Source organism: Carcharodon carcharias, chromosome 1 (assembly GCF_017639515.1).
Source record: "Carcharodon carcharias isolate sCarCar2 chromosome 1, sCarCar2.pri, whole genome shotgun sequence".
NCBI lineage: Eukaryota > Metazoa > Chordata > Chondrichthyes > Lamniformes > Lamnidae > Carcharodon > Carcharodon carcharias.
The window spans coordinates 3273204-3292319 of record NC_054467.1 but is presented as its reverse complement, the minus strand read 5'-3'; the positions used below and the strand labels follow the sequence as shown (position 1 = coordinate 3292319).

General features: G+C 55.2%; 1 non-coding gene across 1 annotated transcript; it reads left to right on the top strand.

The window, feature by feature from the left end:
* The first annotated feature begins 1564 nt into the window (after positions 1–1564).
* LOC121285783 lies at positions 1565–1683 on the top strand. Its single transcript, XR_005944783.1, has one exon. It is a non-coding gene; the product is annotated as a 5S ribosomal RNA (ribosomal RNA).
* Positions 1684–19116: the final 17433 nt, after the last annotated feature.

Sequence of the window (19116 nt, the reverse complement as noted above, 5' to 3'; positions counted from 1 at the left end):
GCACGGGCTACCTCAGCAGTCAGTGTCGAGATAGAATTGGAGTTGAAAGCACACGTTTAGTTGCTGCTGAATATATTGTAAATAAACTTAAAGTTTCCACCTGAGAAGTGTCTGCAAATCAACTCTATCATTAACTTGGCCACCCTGCAACAAACTGGCAATGAGGATGGAATAAAACAGAATTGAACAGAAGAAATCAAGTTAAAAAGAAACCGGGACTGTACCTCGCCCAGTGATTGGAAGTATCAAGCTTTGTTAGAATTGAGGAAGTTATCCTCTCTCAAAATGCCACAATTTGGGGGAATTGATCTTTTTAAACCAGCCATAGATGATTAGTCTCAATGCATAGAACACCTCACATTCTTTTTTCAAATGAACAAGATTATGGGGGAAGAGAAGAGGCGAGTGAAAGTACTTGTGGAAGGAAAACCTACAGCCTGATTTGAAGTTTGATGGCACCCAGTGCCCCAGATTCGAAGAATTTCGATGAATTGGTGGACCTTGTGAAGGGTCACTTTAAACCCAAGCCCTCAGTCACGATGCAGAGGCTCAGGTTTAATTCACAAAATAGAGCCCCGGGTGAGACAATTACATGCTACATGGCAAATTTGAAGCAGCTAACGGAACATTGTGAGTTCGGTACAACTCTGAACGACATGCTCAGAGATCGTTTAGTGTGTAGTGTGAAAGAGGACACTGTTCAGAAAAGGTTATTGTCCGAAGTGAACCTGTGTTTGAAGCGCTAGAGATAGCGCTGGCCATGGAAAGCACAGCAAGAGATTCACAAGCAATACAGGGTGCACAAAATGACACTGTCCTTCACATCAGGCAGAAACCTCAGCTGATGGGGTGCGAAAAAGCGAGACTCTGCCGAGAAGTGGGAAACAGCCCCCACTAGCCGGAGAATAAAGAAAAATAACTTAGTAGCAAAATTGAAGAATAATTTTAATAGAGGTGGAAACAATAAGTCTTTCAGTGATTGACGCTTTAAAAAAAATCGAATGCTACTATTGTCACAGAAATGGATATATAATGAAGCAGTGCAAGGAAAGATTCAAGCAGGCTTGTAAACAAAAGAAGAAGCCCAATGAAATCTACAATGTAGAAGAGCCTGAAACAATAAATTCTGACATTTACTCGTTGTTTAATCTAAAAGTTGGAAAGACAGAACCAATATTCGTCACAGTGAAAGTTAATGGCAAACTTGTTAGAATGGAGTAGACACAGGAGCTTCCACTACAATAATTAGGGAACATGCCTTCAGACATTGGAATAATGGCGAACATCAATTAAGTTTAGAAGAAACAGCTGCCAAGCTCAAAACATATACAAGTGAAGACACTCAAGTAAAAGGCATAAGAAGAGTAACTACCAATCAGCAAAGCTTGGCCTAAATAGCCAAGTGGTTATGGTACTGGGTTTGTAACCCTAAGATCAAGAGTTCAAATCTCACAATGGCAAACTATGAAACAATGTAACTTCATCTGAAACAGATGGAAACAGGTTTACTCAAAAAGAGTATCAAGAGTTCAAATCTCACAATGGCAAACTATGGAACAATGTAACCTATGGCCATACTAGTCTGAAAACGCCCGATCTCGTCTGATCTCGGAAGCTAAGCAGACTCAGGCCTGATTAGTACTTGGATGGGAGACTGCCTGGGAATACCAGGTGCAGTAGGCTTTAGGCTTGGCCTAAATAGCCAAGTGGTTATGGTACTGGGTTTGTAACCCCAAGATCAAGAGTTCAAATCTCACAATGGCAAACTGTGAAACATGTAACTTCATCTGAAACAGATGGAAACAGGTTTGTACTCGAAAGAGTATCAAGAGTTCAAATCTCACAATGGCAAACTATGGAACAATGTGACTTCATCTGAAACAGGTGGAAACAGGTTTGTACTCGAAAGAGTATCAAGTGTTCAAATCTCACAATGGCAAACTATGGAACAATGTGACTTCATCTCAAACAGATGGAAACAGGTTTGTACTCGAAAGAGTATCAAGAGTTCAAATCTCACAATGGCAAACTATGAAACAATGTAATTTCATCTGAATAGGAACAAATGGAAATGGGTTTGTACTCAAAAGAGTTACCAATCAGCAAAGTTATCCTTGATGGTGGTAGTAGGTGAAGGGCCAAGCCTCCTGGATGAATTTGGTTAAAGGAATGGGTTAGAATGGGTGGAATTTTTCCAGTTGAGAGTAAGTGGGCTTCTAGAGCTATTTAGAAAGACTTTAAGGTCAAACAGGAAAATCCAGGGCTTGCAGGCCAAGATTCATGTGGATCTGGAAACAACCCCTCGCTTCATGAAGGTGAGACCGGTGCCATACAGCCTGCCAGAAAAAGTCAAAATCTTTCACTGTTTTCATTCCAATGTGTACAGAGTGTTTTCTCACTTGTACATTTTTACAATTTTTGGTTTGAGATAGGAATGTGCAATGGGTCAGTGAGAAAATCACAAAAAGGTCCCTTAATATAATGTGTAATGAATGCAAGTTAAATGTCAAACTAACTAAAATGGCTAAAACAGTTTGTGAAGGTACAGACTTAGAATAGTGTAGTGAGAATTCTGGAATAATGTTGTAATGTACCTGAACTGGGAGTAAAGTGATATTCACTTTGACAGCAGATCAGGAGTATAACGGGGTTACCATCAAGGGAAAGGAATAAAGTTGGTAAAGAATACCAACCAGTTTCCTACAGGAAATCCAAGAAGAAATGTAACTTAAATTGACAAGTTAGTCAAAGCAAAAACACTTCAAAGGCTTATAAATACGAAGCAGCTGAGTGACAGCTGGATAATGGTTTAGATTTCGGATTGACAGGTCCTGATAATGTCCTCTCACATCACAACACCTCTGGCAACATTTACTCTTCGTTTTTTTCCTGCTGGTCCAATTAGCAGCCTGGACTTAGCTGGATATTTTACATATTATCTCGTATGGGTATTGGTGAGATGTTTGACCCTGAAGAACATTATACAACCCACAATGAGTAAACGATTTGTCCGGCCAGTTGACATTAAATAGTTTGATGATATGATAAGTTCCAAAACTTGACAATTACCCCAGCAGGAGCTTATCCATTTAATTGGAGTTCAATAAAGGAATTACTAACCAGGGCTGGGCTGAGGCCACAACAATTTCATCTTACTGAGGAATAATCTTTGTTACTTGAAATTTGTTTCAATGTTCCTCATAACCCATGGTTGAATGAAACTGTGGAAGAGGAATTAGGGAGGGACAAGAGGTGGACTCAGGGGCAATGGGTCATGAGGGTGAGTTTAGGGGACAGGTAGTGATCTCCCATCCCACCCTGCTGTGAAATTCTGGTTCAGTCTAAGCCCCTGACCCCACTTGCATTTGACTGAAGGGCTTGTTCCTCAATTGCTCTACAGGATGTTCCTGAGTAAATGTCTCTATCTACAACTATTCCTGAGGGCCATATACATCAGTAGCACCTCATAAAACGTGGCACAATCTCCTGGTTGCTTATTCCATTTTTCAATTCTGGACAGTATCTTGGTTCTGAACAAGTGGAAGATCCAACAGAGGAGGTCAAGGCAACAATAGGGATAAATTTCACCCAACCTCATAGGAGTGTCCAGAGGCCTGGATAGAGGTAGCACCAACATCACTCCCATACTTTGCTTCATTGCTGGAAGAAGCTCAGTGACCTGACAAGAGCAGCAAAGCTAAGTATCTTCTCCATTACTCTCAACAGCGCCTCACAGAGTCAGTGTGATCGCACTTTGTAATTTTGCTGGAATCTCAAACAGCTGAGTCCCAAAAGCACTGCAAGAACCTTGGAAAGACTGATGGACTGATTGATGGAGACTTTCAATGAATCTTTCATTTTCTGCGGTCTGCTCTCCTGCTCATCAAGGCAAGTGGTGAGTCCCAGCCCAGTGAGAGTGGCAATGGGGCCTGGGGATTGCAGAATGTTGGGCTCTTATAGGATATCAGTGTATCTGTTTGTTCTCCCTCCTCCCATCTCATATCCCTGACCCATCCATCCCTCTCAACCCTTCAACCCCTTCCCTCACTCCTCCACTCCATTTACCGCATGACCCCCTCAAACCCTCACCAAACACCCTGTACACACCTCTCACAACGCCCCCATTCATCACCTGTCAAAAAGTCAGGAAGTCAATTGGAACTGGTTGTAATGTGTTACAGTCTGTGTTCAGGTTACAGTTTGTGATTGTATTACAGTCTATGATTGTATTACAGTCGGTGATTGTATTCCAGTCTGTGGTTGGGTTACAGTCTGGGTCAGTTACAGTCTGTTGTCAATTACATTCTGTTATTGGGTTACAGTCTGTGGTTGGGCTACAGTCTGTGGTCAGTTACAGTCTGTGGTTGGGTTATAGTCTGTGGTTGGGTTACAGTCTGTGGTCAGTTACAGTCTGTGATTGGGTTACAACCTGTGGTTGGGTTACAGTCTGTGATCTGTTTACAGTCTATGGTCAGTTATAGTATGTGGTTGGGTTACGGTCTGTTGTTGGGTTGCAATCTGGTTGGGTTACCATCCGTGATTGTGCTACAGCCTGTGATTGGGTTACAATCTGTGGTCAGGTTACAGTCTGTGGTTGGGTTATGGTCTGTGGTTGGGTTACAGTCTGTAATTGGATTACATTCTGTGTTTGGTTACAATCTATGATTGGGTTACAATCTGTGGTTGCATTACAATCTATGGTTGGGTTATAATATGGTTGGGTAACAACCTGGTTGGATTACTGTCTGTTGGGTTACAGACTGTGGTCAGGTACAGTCTGTAGTTGGGTTACAGTCTGTTTAGATTACAGTCTGTGATTGTGTTACGATCTGTGGCCAGTTACAGCCTGTGGTTAGTTTACAGTCTGGTTGGGTTACAATCTGTGACTGGGTTACAGTCTGTGGTTGGGGTACAGTCTGTGGTCAATTACAGTCTGTGATTGCATTGCAATCTGATTGGGATACTGTCTGTGATTGGGTTACTGTCTGTGTTTGGTTACAATCTATGGTTGCATTACAATCTGTGGTTGTGTTACAATCTGGCTGGATTACAGTCTGTGATTGTGTTATGATCTATGGCCAGTTACAGCCTGTGGTTAGTTTACAGTCTGGCTGGATTACAGTCTGTGATTGGGTTACAGTCTGCAGCTGGGTTACAGTCAGTGATTGAGTTACAGTGTATGGTCAATTGTGTTTTTGTGGTTGGGTTGCAGTCTATGATCAGTTACAGTCTATGTCAGTTACAGTCTATGTCAGTTACAGTCTGTGGTCAGTTACAGTCTTTGGTCAGTTACAGTCTGTGGCTGCATCTTATGTCACCCAGAGCTCACTGGCCATCAGCAAATTTAGCAACCATACCTTTGATCCCTTCACCCAAGTTATTCATATAAATTGTAAAAGGTTGTGGCCTTAGCACTGATCCCTGTGGCATGTCACTTGTTACATCCTGCCAAACAAAAATGACCCATTTATGCCTACTCTCTGTTTCCTGTTAGCTGGCCAATCTTCTATCTGTGCCAATATGTTACCACCTATACCATGAGCCTTTATTTTCCACAATAACCTTTGATGAGGAATCTTATCAGATGCCTGAAAATCTAAGTACAGCACATCCACCAGTTCCCCTTTATCCACAGCACCTGTTACGTCCTCAAAGAACTCCAGTAAATTGGTTAAACGCGATTTCCCTTTCACAAAACCATGTTGACTCTGGCTGATTACCTTGAATTTTCCTGAGTGCCCTGTTGTAATGTCTTTAATAACAGCTTCTAACATCATCACTATGACAGTAACTGGCCTATAGTTTCCTGCTTTCTGTCTCCCTCTCTTATTGAATAAAGGAGTTATATTTGCTATTTTCCAATCTAATGGAACCTTCCCCGAATCTAGTGAATTTTGGAAAATTAAACCAGTGCATCATCTATCTCACCAGCCACTTCTTTTAGGACCATAAGATGAAGTCCATCAGGACCCGGGGATTTGTCAGCCCACAGCTCCAACAATTCACTCAGTACCACTTCCCTGGTGATTGTAATTTTTCTGAGTTCCTCCCTCCCTTCCATTGCCTGATTTACAGCTATTTCTGGGATGTTACTTGTATCCTCTATAGTGAAGACTGATGCAAAATACCGGCTCAATTCATCTGTCATCTCCTTATTTTCCATTATTAATTCCCCAGATTCACTTTCTATAGGACGACCGCTCATTTTGTTAACTCTTTTCTTATTTAAATATCTGTAGAAACTCCTACTATCTGTCTTTATGTGACTAGCTAGCTTTCTCTGGCACTCTAATTTTTCCCTCCTTATTAATCTTTTTGTCATTCTTTGCTGTTTTTTATATTCTGTGTTAACTGTCAAATCCTTTTAAGTTGAATATGACTGCACACAGTTACTTACAGCTCAAAATCATCACTTCCATAGTCATGGCTTTGAGACATGAATTCTCAATCCCACGCACTCCATACCCCCCTCATATCCAACAACTTCCTACAACTAGAACTAACCCGAAAGGAAAACCAGTGAAATTTGGAAATGATGGGTACCAGTAAAACTTGTCTAAAGTGGTCCTGCATACCTTAAAATGGAACTCCAGTATTACTGGTGCCGTTACTACTGGTTTTTACAGGGATTTGAAAATTTTGAACTGGTCTTTTCCTTCTGCATTTGTCTAGACACCATTTTGATGCTGTGATACATTTAAGGGGAAGCTAGATAAGCACAGGATGGAGAAAGGAATAGAAGGAAAGCTGATATGGAGTGTTGAAGGGGGATGGGAAGAGGCTTGTTTGGAGCGTAAACACCAACATGGATCAGTTGGGCTGAACCTGTACCTGTTTCTGTGCTCTACACCAGATGGAATTTATTGGAACAATGCTGTCTTGCTGAGTTTAGCCGATAGGAGGAATGTTGCAACTTGGAAACACCAGAAGAAACAGCAAAACGGTTTCAGACAAATACTATTTTTTTAGAGACCAATAGAATGTTCTTTGCCCTGGTCCCCCCAGACCCTGACCCAGGTTTCATTGGTGACTCTACAACCCTGCACAATTCCCACAGTCCATCACTAATGTTGTGTCAGGTCCTCGAATTTATCATCGCAGAATCCAAGGAAATAATTCCGGAAATGGTTTTGCTTTTCCTGTTTTTATAGCTTCAGTCGACCCATTTTTGTATCTTTTGCCCTTACGGCATTTAATCCCTCCATCCAATCACAGACCTTTTGTTCTGCTAACCACTCCCCACCCCCACAACCCCACCCCCACACCCACAGCCCCACCCCCAACCCCACCCCCAACCCCACCCCCACGCGCCCACCCCGAACCCCACCCCCCCACCCCCACCCCCACAACCCCACCCCCACACCCCCACCCTCAACCCCACCCGCACGCCCCACCCCGAACCCCACCCCCCCACCCCCACCCCCACAACCCCACCCCCACACCCACAGCCCCACCCCCAACCCCACCCCCAACCCCACCCCCACGCGCCCACCCCGAACCCCACCCCCCCACCCCCACCCCCACAACCCCACCCCCACAACAACCCCCCCCACCCCCACAACCCCACCCCCACAACAACCCCCCCCACCCCCACAACCCCACCCCCACAACAACCCCCCCCACCCCCACAACCCCACCCCCACAACCCCACCCTCAACCCCACCCCCACGCGCCCACCCCAAACCCCACCCCCCCACCCCCACCCCCACAACCCCACCCCCACCCCACCACCCCCACCCCCCCACCCCCACCCCCACAACCCCACCCCCACACCCACAGCCCCACCCCCAACCCCACCCCCAACCCCACCCCCACAACCCCACCCCCACACCCACAGCCCCACCCCCAACCCCACCCCCAACCCCACCCCCACAACCCCACCCTCAACCCCACCCGCACGCCCCACCCCGAACCCCACACCCCCAACCCCACCCCCACAACCCCACCCCCACCCCACCCTAACCCCACCCCCCACGCCCCACCCCCAACCCCACACCCCCACCCCACACCCCTCCCCCCACACCCCCACCCCCACACCCACACCCTAGACCCTCACCCCCACAAACCCCACCCCCACACCCACAGCCCCACCCCAACCCCACCCCCAACCCCCACACCCCCACCCCCAGACCCTCACCCTCACCCCCACAACCCCCACCCCCACACCCACAACCCCCCCCCCACCCCCGCACCCCCACCCCCCCACTCCCACACCCCTACCCCCATACCCGCACACCCCACCCCCATACCCCCACACCCCACCGCCACCCCCACACCCACCCCCACCCCCACACCCCACCCCCATACCCGCACACCCCTACCCCCACACCCCCACCCCCCCACCCCCACCCCCACACCCCACCCCCATACCCGCACACCCCTACCCCCACACCCCTACCCCCACACCCCCACCCCCACACCACCACCCTAGACCCTCACCCCCACAACCCCACCCCCACACCCACAGCCCCACCCCCAACCCCACCCCCAACCCCCACACCCCCACCCCAGACCCTCACCCTCACCCCCACAACCCCCACCCCCACACCCACAACCCCACCCCCACACCCGCACCCCCACCCCCCACTCCCACACCCCACCCCCATACCCGCACACCCCTACCCCCACACCCCAATCCCCCAACCCCACCCCCACACCCCACCCCCATACCCGCACACCCCTACCCCCACACCCCAATCCCCCAACCCCACCCCCACACCCATACCCGCACACCCCTACCCCCACACCCCCACCCCCCACCCCCAACCCCACCCTCAACCCCACCCCCACGCCCCCACCCCCACCCCCACAACCTCACTCCCCCACCCCCACACCCCCATCCCCATACCCGCACACCCCTACCCCCTCTACCCATTCCCCCAACCCCACCCCCACCCCCACACCCCTACCCCCACACCCCCAAACCCACCCCCACACCCCCACCCCCACCCCCACAACCTCACCCCCACACCCCCACACCCCCATCCCCATACCCCACACCCCCACCCCCACACCCCAATCCCCCAACCCCACCCCCACCCCCACACCCCTACCCCCACACCCCCACCCCCACACCCCCACCCCCACACCCCAATCCCCCAACCCCACCCCCACACCCCTACCCCCACACCCCCCCCCCCCACACCCCACCCCCCACCCCCAACCCCCCAACCCCACCCCCCACCCCCACACCCCTACCCCACACCCCCACCCCCACACCACCACCCTAGACCCTCACCCTCACCCCCACAACCCCCACCCCCACACCCACACCCCACCCCCATACCCGCACACCCCTACCCCCACACCCCAATCCCCCAACCCCACCCCCACACCCCACCCCCATACCCGCACACCCCTACCCCCACACCCCAATCCCCCAACCCCACCTCCACACCCCACCCCCATACCCGCACACCCCCACCCCCCACCCCCAACCCCACCCTCAACCCCACCCCCACGCCCCCACCCCCAACCCCACACCCCCACCCCCACACCCCTACCCCCACACCCCCAAACCCACCCCCACACCCCCACCCCCACCCCCACAACCTCACTCCCACACCCCCATCCCCATACCCGCACACCCCTACCCCCACACCCCAATCCCCCAACCCCACCTCCACCCCCACACCCCCACCCCCACACCCCTACCCCCACACCCCCACCCCCCCACACCACCACCCTAGACCCTCCCCCCCACAACCCCACCCCCACACCCACAGCCCCACCCCCAACCCCACCCCCACCCCCACACCCCCACCCCAGACCCTCACCCTCACCCCCACAACCCCCACCCCCACACCCACAACCCCCACCCCCACACCCACAACCCCACCCCCACACCCGCACCCCCACCCCCCCACTCCCACACCCCACCCCCATACCCGCACACCCCCTACCCCACACTCCCACCCCCCCCCCCCCCACGCCCCACCCCCATACCCGCACACCCCTACCCACCCACACCCCCACCCCCACCCCCAACCCCACCCTCAACACCACCCCCACGCCCCACCCCCACCCCCACACCCTACCCCCACACCCCCAAAACCCACCCCCACACCCCCACCCCCACCCCCACAACCTCACTCCCACACCCCCACACCCCCCCATCCCCATTACACGCACACACCCTACCCCCCACACCCAATCCCCCAACCCCCACCCTCCACCCCCACACCCCCACCCCCACACCCCCACCCCCACACCCCAATCCCCCAACCCCACCCCCACACCCCTAACCCCCAACCCCACACCCCACACCCCCACCCCCACACCCACCCCACCCCACCCCCACCCCCACACCCCCACCCCACCCCACACCCCACCCCCACCCCACACCCCCACCCCCACCCCACCCCACCCCCACCCACCACCCCCCCACCCCACCCACAACCCCCACCCCACACCCCACACCCCCACCCCACCCCCACCCCCACCCCACACCCCACCCCCACACCCCACCCCCCCACCCCCACACCCCACACCCCCACCCCACACCCCACCCCACCCCCACCCCACCCCCACACCCCACCCCCACCCAACCCCCACCCCACCCCACCCCCACCCCCACCCCCACACCCCCACCCCCACCCCCACACCACCACCCCCACACCCCACCCCACCCCCACCCCACCCCCCCCCCCACCCCACCCCCACCCCCACCCCCACACCCCACCCCCACACCCCCACCCACCCCCACCCCCCCACCCCACCCCCAACCCCACCCCCACACCCCACCCCACCCCCAACCCCAACCCCACCCCCCCCCCCCCCCCCCCCCCCCCCCCACCCCCCCCCCCCCCCCCCCCCCCCCCCCCCCCCCCCCCCACCCCCCCCCCCCCCCCCCCCCCCCCCACCCCCCCCCCCCCCCCCCCCCCCCCCCCCCCCCCCCCCCCCCCCCCCCCCCCCCCCCCCCCCCCCCCCCCCCCCCCCCCCCCCCCCCCCCCCCCCCCCCCCCCCCCCCCCCCCCCCCCCCCCCCCCCCCCCCCCCCCCCCCCCCCCGCCCCACCCCCCCCCCCCCCCCCCCCCCCCCCCCCCCCCCCCCCCCCCCCCCCCCCCGCCACCCCCCCCCCCCCCCCCCCCCCCCCCCCCCCCCCCCCCCCCCCCCCCCCCCCCCCCCCCCCCCCCCCCCACCCCCCCCCCCCCCCCCCCCCCCCCCCCCCCCCCCCCCCCCCACCCCCCCCCCCCCCCCCCCCCCCCCCCCCCCCCCCCCCCCCCCCCCCCCCCCCCCCCCCCCCCCCACCCCCCCCCCCCCCCCTACCCCACACCCCCCCACACCCCCACCCCCACCCCCCCACCCCACCACCCCCACCCCCACCCCACCCCCACCCCCACCCCACCCACCCCCCACCCCCCCACCCCCACCCCCACCCACCCCACCCCCACACCCCCACCCCCCCCAACCCCCACCCCCACACCCCACCCCCACACCCCCACCCCCACCCCCACACCCCCACCCCCACCCCCACAACCCACCCCCACACCCCAGCCCCCCCCCCAACCCCCACCCTCACCCCCACCCCCACACCCCCACCCTCACCCCCACCCCCACACACCCCTATCCCCACCTCTACACCCGCAACCCCCATATCCACACCCCCCACCCCACCCGCACAACCCCACCCCCAACCCCACCCCCACACCCACACCCCCAACCCCACCCCCACCCCCACCCCCACCCCCACAACCCCACCCCCCCCCACCCCCACCCCCACACCCCTAACCCCACCCCCACCCCCACCCCCACCCCCACAACCCCACCCCCCCCCACCCCACCCTCACCCCCCCACCCCCCACCCCACCCCACCCCCCACCCCCCCACCCCACCCTCACCCCCCCACCCACCCCACCCCACCCTCACCCCCCCACCCACCCCACCCCACCCTCACCCCCCCACCCACCCCACCCCACCCTCACCCCCCCACCCACCCCACCCCACCCTCACCCCCCCACCCACCCCACCCCACCCTCACCCCCCCACCTTTCCCCCCTCTGTTCTTGGTTAAAACCTGTTACAATTCGAATTGTTTTTGACTCTGATGAAAAGTCTCAGACCCTAAAACACTGGGGGCTGGATTTTATGTCCACCCCCGGGGTGGGGGGGGCGTTGTTTTTAGCAGGATTGGGTGGGGGGGGGCAATAAAACCAGGTAGCCCAACCCACCACCTTCCCACCACCACCAACCACCCCAAGCTCACCCCACAATCTGTCGTGAGGGGCAGTGAGCAGACTCCGAAATCAGAAGCCCACCCACCATATTTAAATAAATAATCAAGGGTTAATTGAGTTTGATACCAAGCAACTGATACCAATAAAACACTGCCCACACCATAAACCAGTTGGCATGGGCAGTCAGGTGGTAGCGGGCAGACTGTTTAAAAGGGAGGAGAGGAAGGTGGTGGGGGATTGAGTGGAGAAGGTGCTCCTCATGTCCCATCCTAACCAACAGCCCCCACAGCACTTTGAGAATATCGAAGGTGTCTGATAAAATACAGGATCTCCCCTCCTGCTGATGCTGTCACCTCTCCTGGAGTTAGCTTCGTTTACAAACTGTGCTTTTGACCTACGCTGAATTAAGAGAGATTGAAATATAAGAAAAATCCCCTTCATCATCATGTTGTCAACTTTGAAGTTTAAAAGCTGGGGGTAGACAACGTTTTGCCATCCTTAATTAAAGATGAAATGACTAAAAATCTAAATGAAATTAAAATAATCAGAAGCAGTTGTGTGAAGCGGAAAAGTCTGATGTGACAGATTCGACAGTGTCAGTCTTGCTTTGGGATATTGTTCACTCTTTGTGGTGAATCTGAGCCCGAAATGGTGGCTCAGAGAAAATCACAATGTGTGGCCCAGGCTGCTCTCTCTCAGTCCCCCTTCCCCTGCTCACTATTTCTGGGATTGCTGATCTTCAAGAGGCCACATTACCAGGAACTCACTATGAGACCCCTGCCCATGTTGGTGATGATGGGCCTTACCCCCCTTGAGCTCTGCTGCCTCGGCCCAAGGGCTATTGACCCTGAAAACCAGCTCTTCTCAGCTCAGCTCACTCAACAGACGCTCCGAGTTTGGTTTTTAGATTGTGCAAGTCATTAACTTCTCAAAACTCCGTTTATTAATGGTGGTATTTAGACGAGGGACTTCTCTCCAGTTGAATAAAGGGAATGGGAGATTTCGGAGGAATATTTCACTGTGATTGGCTGACAGTATTTGCTCCTACTCGCTTGTCACATGATACATTAAAACAGATTTGCTGCCAACGTCTGTTTTTTCCCTGGTCTTTTCACCTATTTATATCTCCTGCCAGTTACAATGCCAACTATTGTATTCAGTGGCCAAGCCAATCTCTGTGGAACAAACTTTAACTTTAGTCTAAAGAGTGTTGCTAATAAAATCAATTTCTCTCTGCTTTACTCTGATGAGCAAACTCCTCAAATCTCAATATCAATCTTCCTCCAAAGGGTCCAACAATATTAACATACCTCCGCTCATTTTGCTTCAAGCCACCAGAATTTGTATTTGTTCACACAGTTAGAGCTATGGCATCTTTCAGCACAGAGTGATAACATCTCAGGCTGTGCAAAAAAGATCAATTGTAAAATCATATTTGAAACAGTTAGAGCTGGAGGGAGCTGCCATAAACCTCCAAGGCAAAGACTGTTTCACAGTTTGCTACTCACCACTTTACAAACAAACAGTCTCACTGACCTTACACAATTTATTGGTACAAAGATCTGCATGTGTAGCATGGAGTCAAGACAGGGCCAGGTTTGTTGCTGTCAATTAAATTTAACTTAGTGGGAAATATTGACTGCATAATGGGGCTGAATAATTTTTGTTTTCTTGAATAAATGCTGTTGAAAATGAAGTTTGTCTCTATCTGTGGTTGTTTCTTCAGTTCTATGGGATTTCACAGGCTTACCCAAATGTGGCAGACTGTCAAATCTGAAACTCGTTGTTCTTTCTTTAGCGATTGAAAGGGAGGGCTGTAAAGGCAAAGCAAACTCTTCATCCTAAGTGGGAGCGGAAGGACCTTATTGAAACGATTAATCCACTAGTCATTACTCCCTTGAACCATGTCCCTGGATTCCATTTGACAGTGACACGATTGAGATGAGTAATTGATGGAATGGCAAACGACAGGGACCAGATCTCAGTATAGTCAGTAATTGCTGCAGAATATTGTAGCATTACTGAGTGATACCTACTGAGCGACCATATCCATCCTTCTTCCCTCCATTTTTGACCATTCCAATGCTCTCCTGGCTGCCTCCCAGCTTCCACCCACATAAACTTGTGCTCCCCCAAAACTCTGTCTCTCATACTGAAGGTGACCAAGTTCTGTTTGACCATCAGCCTGTGTTCATTAACTTACATTGACTCACAGTTAATCAATGCCTCAATTTTAAAACTCTCATCTTTTTTTCAAATCCCTCTGTGACCTTATACCTCCCCATCTCTCCTCCAGCCCCACAACCCTCTGAAATCTCGGTGCTCCTCCAAACCTGGCCCCCTCAGCATCCTTGAGTTAAATTGCTCCATTATTAGTGGCCATGCCTTCAGCTGCCTGGACCTCAAACTCTGGAATTCCCCTTCTAAATCTCTCCACCTTTTTACCACAACAATAACTTGTGATAGACTTGATTTTCCAGACAGGTTTCTTATTAGAAACATCAAACTTTATTTACAGGCTGCAGCAGCAGTTACATACTTCCATCAAGCTCCACAACCACTCCCACTCTAAGGTTCCCTGCACTTTGAGCTGATTTGTTCACATTGTCATGTGATACTCTAAAGCTACAGTCACAATAAGTTGTAGAGCACCTTCAATGGAATACAACAGTCTAAGGCATTTCACAGGTGTGATATCAATCAACATTTGACATTGAAGCCACAGGAGATGTTGGGTCAGTCGCTAAAATCTCGATCAAAGAGTTAAGTTTTAAGGAGCCTCTTAAAGGAGGAAATTGATGTAGAGGAAGAGGTGCAGGAGCTGTTGGACTATATAAAGGTGACCAAGGAGCTAAAATAATGCAGGCTGAAGCTGAGCTCCCTATAGGTTCACCATTCCCACAGCCCCGCCCACCCTCCTGCAGCCCCGCCCATCCTCCCATAGCCCCATCTGCTCCCCCACAGCCCTGTTCAAACTCCCACAGTGCCACCCAGCTTCCCACAACCCCACTCACTCTCCCACTACACTACCCACCCTCACAGAGCCCCGCCTACTCTCACAGAGCCCCGCCTGCTCTCACAGAGCCCCGCCTACTCTCACAGAGCCCCGCCTACTCTCACAGAGCCCTGCCTGCTCTCACATAGCCCCGCCTGCTCTCACAGAGCCCCGCCCACTCTCACAGAGCCCCGCCTACTCTCACAGAGCCCCGCCTGCTCTCACAGAGCCCCGCCTGCTCTCACAGAGCCCCGCCTACTCTCACATAGCCCCGCCTACTCTCATACAGCCTGGCCTACTCTCACAGAGCCCCGCCTACACTCACAGAGCCCCGCCTGCTCTCACAGAGCCCCGCCTACTCTCACAGAGCCCCGCCTGCTCTCACAGAGCCCCGCCTACTCTCACAGAGCCCCGCCTACTCTCACAGAGCCCCGCCTACACTCACAGAGCCCCGCCTGCTCTCACAGAGCCCCGCCTACTCTCACAGAGCCCCGCCTACTCTCACAGAGCCCTGCCTGCTCTCACATAGCCCCGCCTGCTCTCACAGAGCCCCGCCCACTCTCACAGAGCCCCGCCTACTCTCACAGAGCCCCGCCTGCTCTCACAGAGCCCCGCCTGCTCTCACAGAGCCCCGCCTACTCTCACATAGCCCCGCCTACTCTCATACAGCCTGGCCTACTCTCACAGAGCCCCGCCTACACTCACAGAGCCCCGCCTGCTCTCACAGAGCCCCGCCTACTCTCACATAGCCCCGCCTACTCTCATACAGCCTGGCCTACTCTCACAGAGCCCCGCCTACACTCACAGAGCCCCGCCTGCTCTCACAGAGCCCCGCCTACTCTCACAGAGCCCCGCCTGCTCTCACAGAGCCCCGCCTACTCTCACAGAGCCCCGCCTACTCTCACAGAGCCCCGCCTACACTCACAGAGCCCCGCCTGCTCTCACAGAGCCCCGCCTACTCTCACAGAGCCCCGCCTACTCTCACAGAGCCCTGCCTGCTCTCACATAGCCCCGCCTGCTCTCACAGAGCACCGCCTACTCTCACAGAGCCCCGCCTACTCTCACAGAGCCCCGCCTGCTCTCACATAGCCCCGCCTACTCTCACAGAGCCCCGCCTGCTCTCACAGAGCCCCGCCTGCTCTCACAGAGCCCCGCCTACTCTCACAGAGCACCGCCTGCTCTCACAGAGCCCCGCCTGCTCTCACAGAGCCCCGCCTACTCTCACAGAGCACCGCCTGCTCTCACAGAGCCCCGCCTACTCTCACAGAGCCCCGCCTGCTCTCACAGAGCACCGCCTGCTCTCACAGAGCCCCGCCTGCTCTCACATAGCCCCGCCTACTCTCACAGAGCCCCGCCTGCTCTCACAGAGCCCCGCCTGCTCTCACAGAGCCCCGCCCACTCTCACAGAGCCCCGCCTACTCTCACAGAGCCCCGCCTGCTCTCACATAGCCCCGCCTGCTCTCACAGAGCCCCGCCTGCTCTCACAGAGCCCCGCCTACTCTCACAGAGCCCCGCCTACTCTCACAGAGCCCCGCCTACTCTCACAGAGCCCCGCCTGCTCTCACATAGCCCCGCCTACTCTCACAGAGCCCCGCCTGCTCTCACAGAGCCCCGCCTACTCTCACAGAGCCCCGCCTACACTCACAGAGCCCCGCCTGCTCTCACAGAGCCCCGCCTGCTCTCACAGAGCCCCGCCCACTCTCACAGAGCCCCGCCTACTCTCACAGAGCCCCGCCTGCTCTCACAGAGCCCCGCCTGCTCTCACAGAGCCCCGCCTGCTCTCACAGAGCCCCGCCTACTCTCATACAGCCTGGCCTACTCTCACAGAGCCCCGCCTGCTCTCACAGAGCCCCGCCTACTCTCACAGAGCCCCGCCTGCTCTCACAGAGCCCCGCCTACTCTCACATAGCCCCGCCTGCTCTCACAGAGCCCCGCCTACTCTCACAGAGCCCCGCCTGCTCTCACAGAGCCCCGCCTACTCTCACAGAGCCCCGCCTACTCTCACATAGCCCCGCCTACTCTCATACAGCCTGGCCTACTCTCACAGAGCCCCGCCTACTCTCACAGAGCCCCGCCTACTCTCACAGAGCCCCGCCTGCTCTCATACAGCCTGGCCTACTCTCACATAGCCCCGCCTACTCTCACATAGCCCCGCCTACTCTCACAGAGCCCCGCCTACTCTCACAGAGCCCCGCCTGCTCTCACAGAGCCCCGCCTACTCTCACAGAGCCCCGCCTGCTCTCACAGAGCCCTGCCTGCTCTCACAGAGCCCCGCCTACTCTCACAGAGCCCCGCCTACTCTCACAGAGCCCCGCCTGCTCTCACAGAGCCCCGCCTACTCTCACAGAGCCCCGCCTACTCTCATACAGCCTGGCCTACCCAGCAACCCCACCCACAATCAGGCAGCACCTCCCTCAAGCATCCCCACCCACCCTTGTACAGCCCCGCCTGTGCCCCACAGAACTGTCCACTCACCCAGCCCGACCCTCACCACAGCCCCACCCACACTTACATAGTCCCAGCCTCCTTCACACATCCCAACCGTCCCTCTACAGCCCCACCCGCCTCTGCTCATACAGCCGTCCCTAACGTCATACAACTCCGTCTCCCCTTGTACAGCCCTGTCCAATCCTGATGATCTTTGTCAAATAGTCCCATGGAATCTTCAGCACCCACCCACCCACCCAGCCAGCCAGACAGACAGACTCTCCGTTTAACGTTGCATTTAAAAGACAGCATATCTGGCAAGGTAGCACTCACTTCACTGGATCCTAATGGCCCTAATTCTGGCCTCTCCCTCTGCCTTTGACCCTTTTTCCCTCCTCTTCCCACCTCTTCCTAACCTGTCCACCTCACCACCTTTCACTCTCCCATCTCCTTCTGCCCTGACCCTCGTTCAGCAACCCCTCCCTGTCCCCTCGCCCCCATTCTCCTCCCTCTCTCCCCATCAGCCCCACATTCCACCTATTTGCAAAACATCAGCTTCTATTACCTGAATCTCTGAAACAAGATTAAACTGGAGGGGAGGGGCAGAGGGGTGCAGAGCTGTAAGAGGGGTGTGTTGGTGTAAGAGGGGTGCGTTGCTGTAAGAGGGGTGTGGTGCTGTAAGAGGGGTGTGGTGCTGTAAGAGGGGTGTGGTGCTGTAAGAGGGGTGAGGTGCTTTAAGAGGGGTGCGGTGTTGTAAGAGGGGTGAGGTGCTGTAAGAGGGGTGTGGTGCTGTAAGAGGGGTGCGGTGTGGTGCTGTAAGAGGGGTGTGGTGCTGAAAGAGGGGTGCGGTGTTGTAAGCGGGGTGTGGTGCTGAAAGAGGGGTGCGGTGTTGTAAGAGGGGTGTGGTGCTGTAAGAGGGGTGTGGTGCTGTAAGAGGGGTGCGGTGTGGTGCTGTAAGAGGGGTGTGGTGCTGTAAGAGGGGTGCGGTGTTGTAAGAGGGGTGTGGTGCTGTAAGAGGGGTGCGGTGTGGTGCTGTAAGAGGGGTGTGGTGCTGTAAGAGGGGTGCGGTGTTGTAAGAGGGGTGTGGTGCTGTAAGAGGGGTGCGGTGCTGTAAGAGGGGTGTGGTGTTGTAAGAGGGGTGTGGTGCTGTAAGCGGGGTGCGGTGCTGTAAGAGGGGTATGGTGCTGTAAGAGGGGTGTGGTGCTGTAAGAGGGGTGTGGTGCTGTAAGCGGGGTGAGGTGTGGTGCTGTAAGAGGGGTGTGGTGCTGTAAGAGGGGTGTGGTGCTGTAAGAGGGGTGCGGTGCTGTAAGAGGGGTGTGGTGTTGTAAGAGGGGTGTACTGCTGTAAGAGGGGTGTGGTGCTGTAAGAGGGGTGTGGTGCTGTAAGAGGGGTGTGGTGTTGTAAGAGGGGTGTGGTGTTGTAAGAGGGGTGTGGTGTTGTAAGAGGGGTGTGGTGCTGTAAGAGGGGTGTGGTGCTGTAAGTGGGGTGTGGTGCTGTAAGCGGGGTGTGGTGCTGTAAGA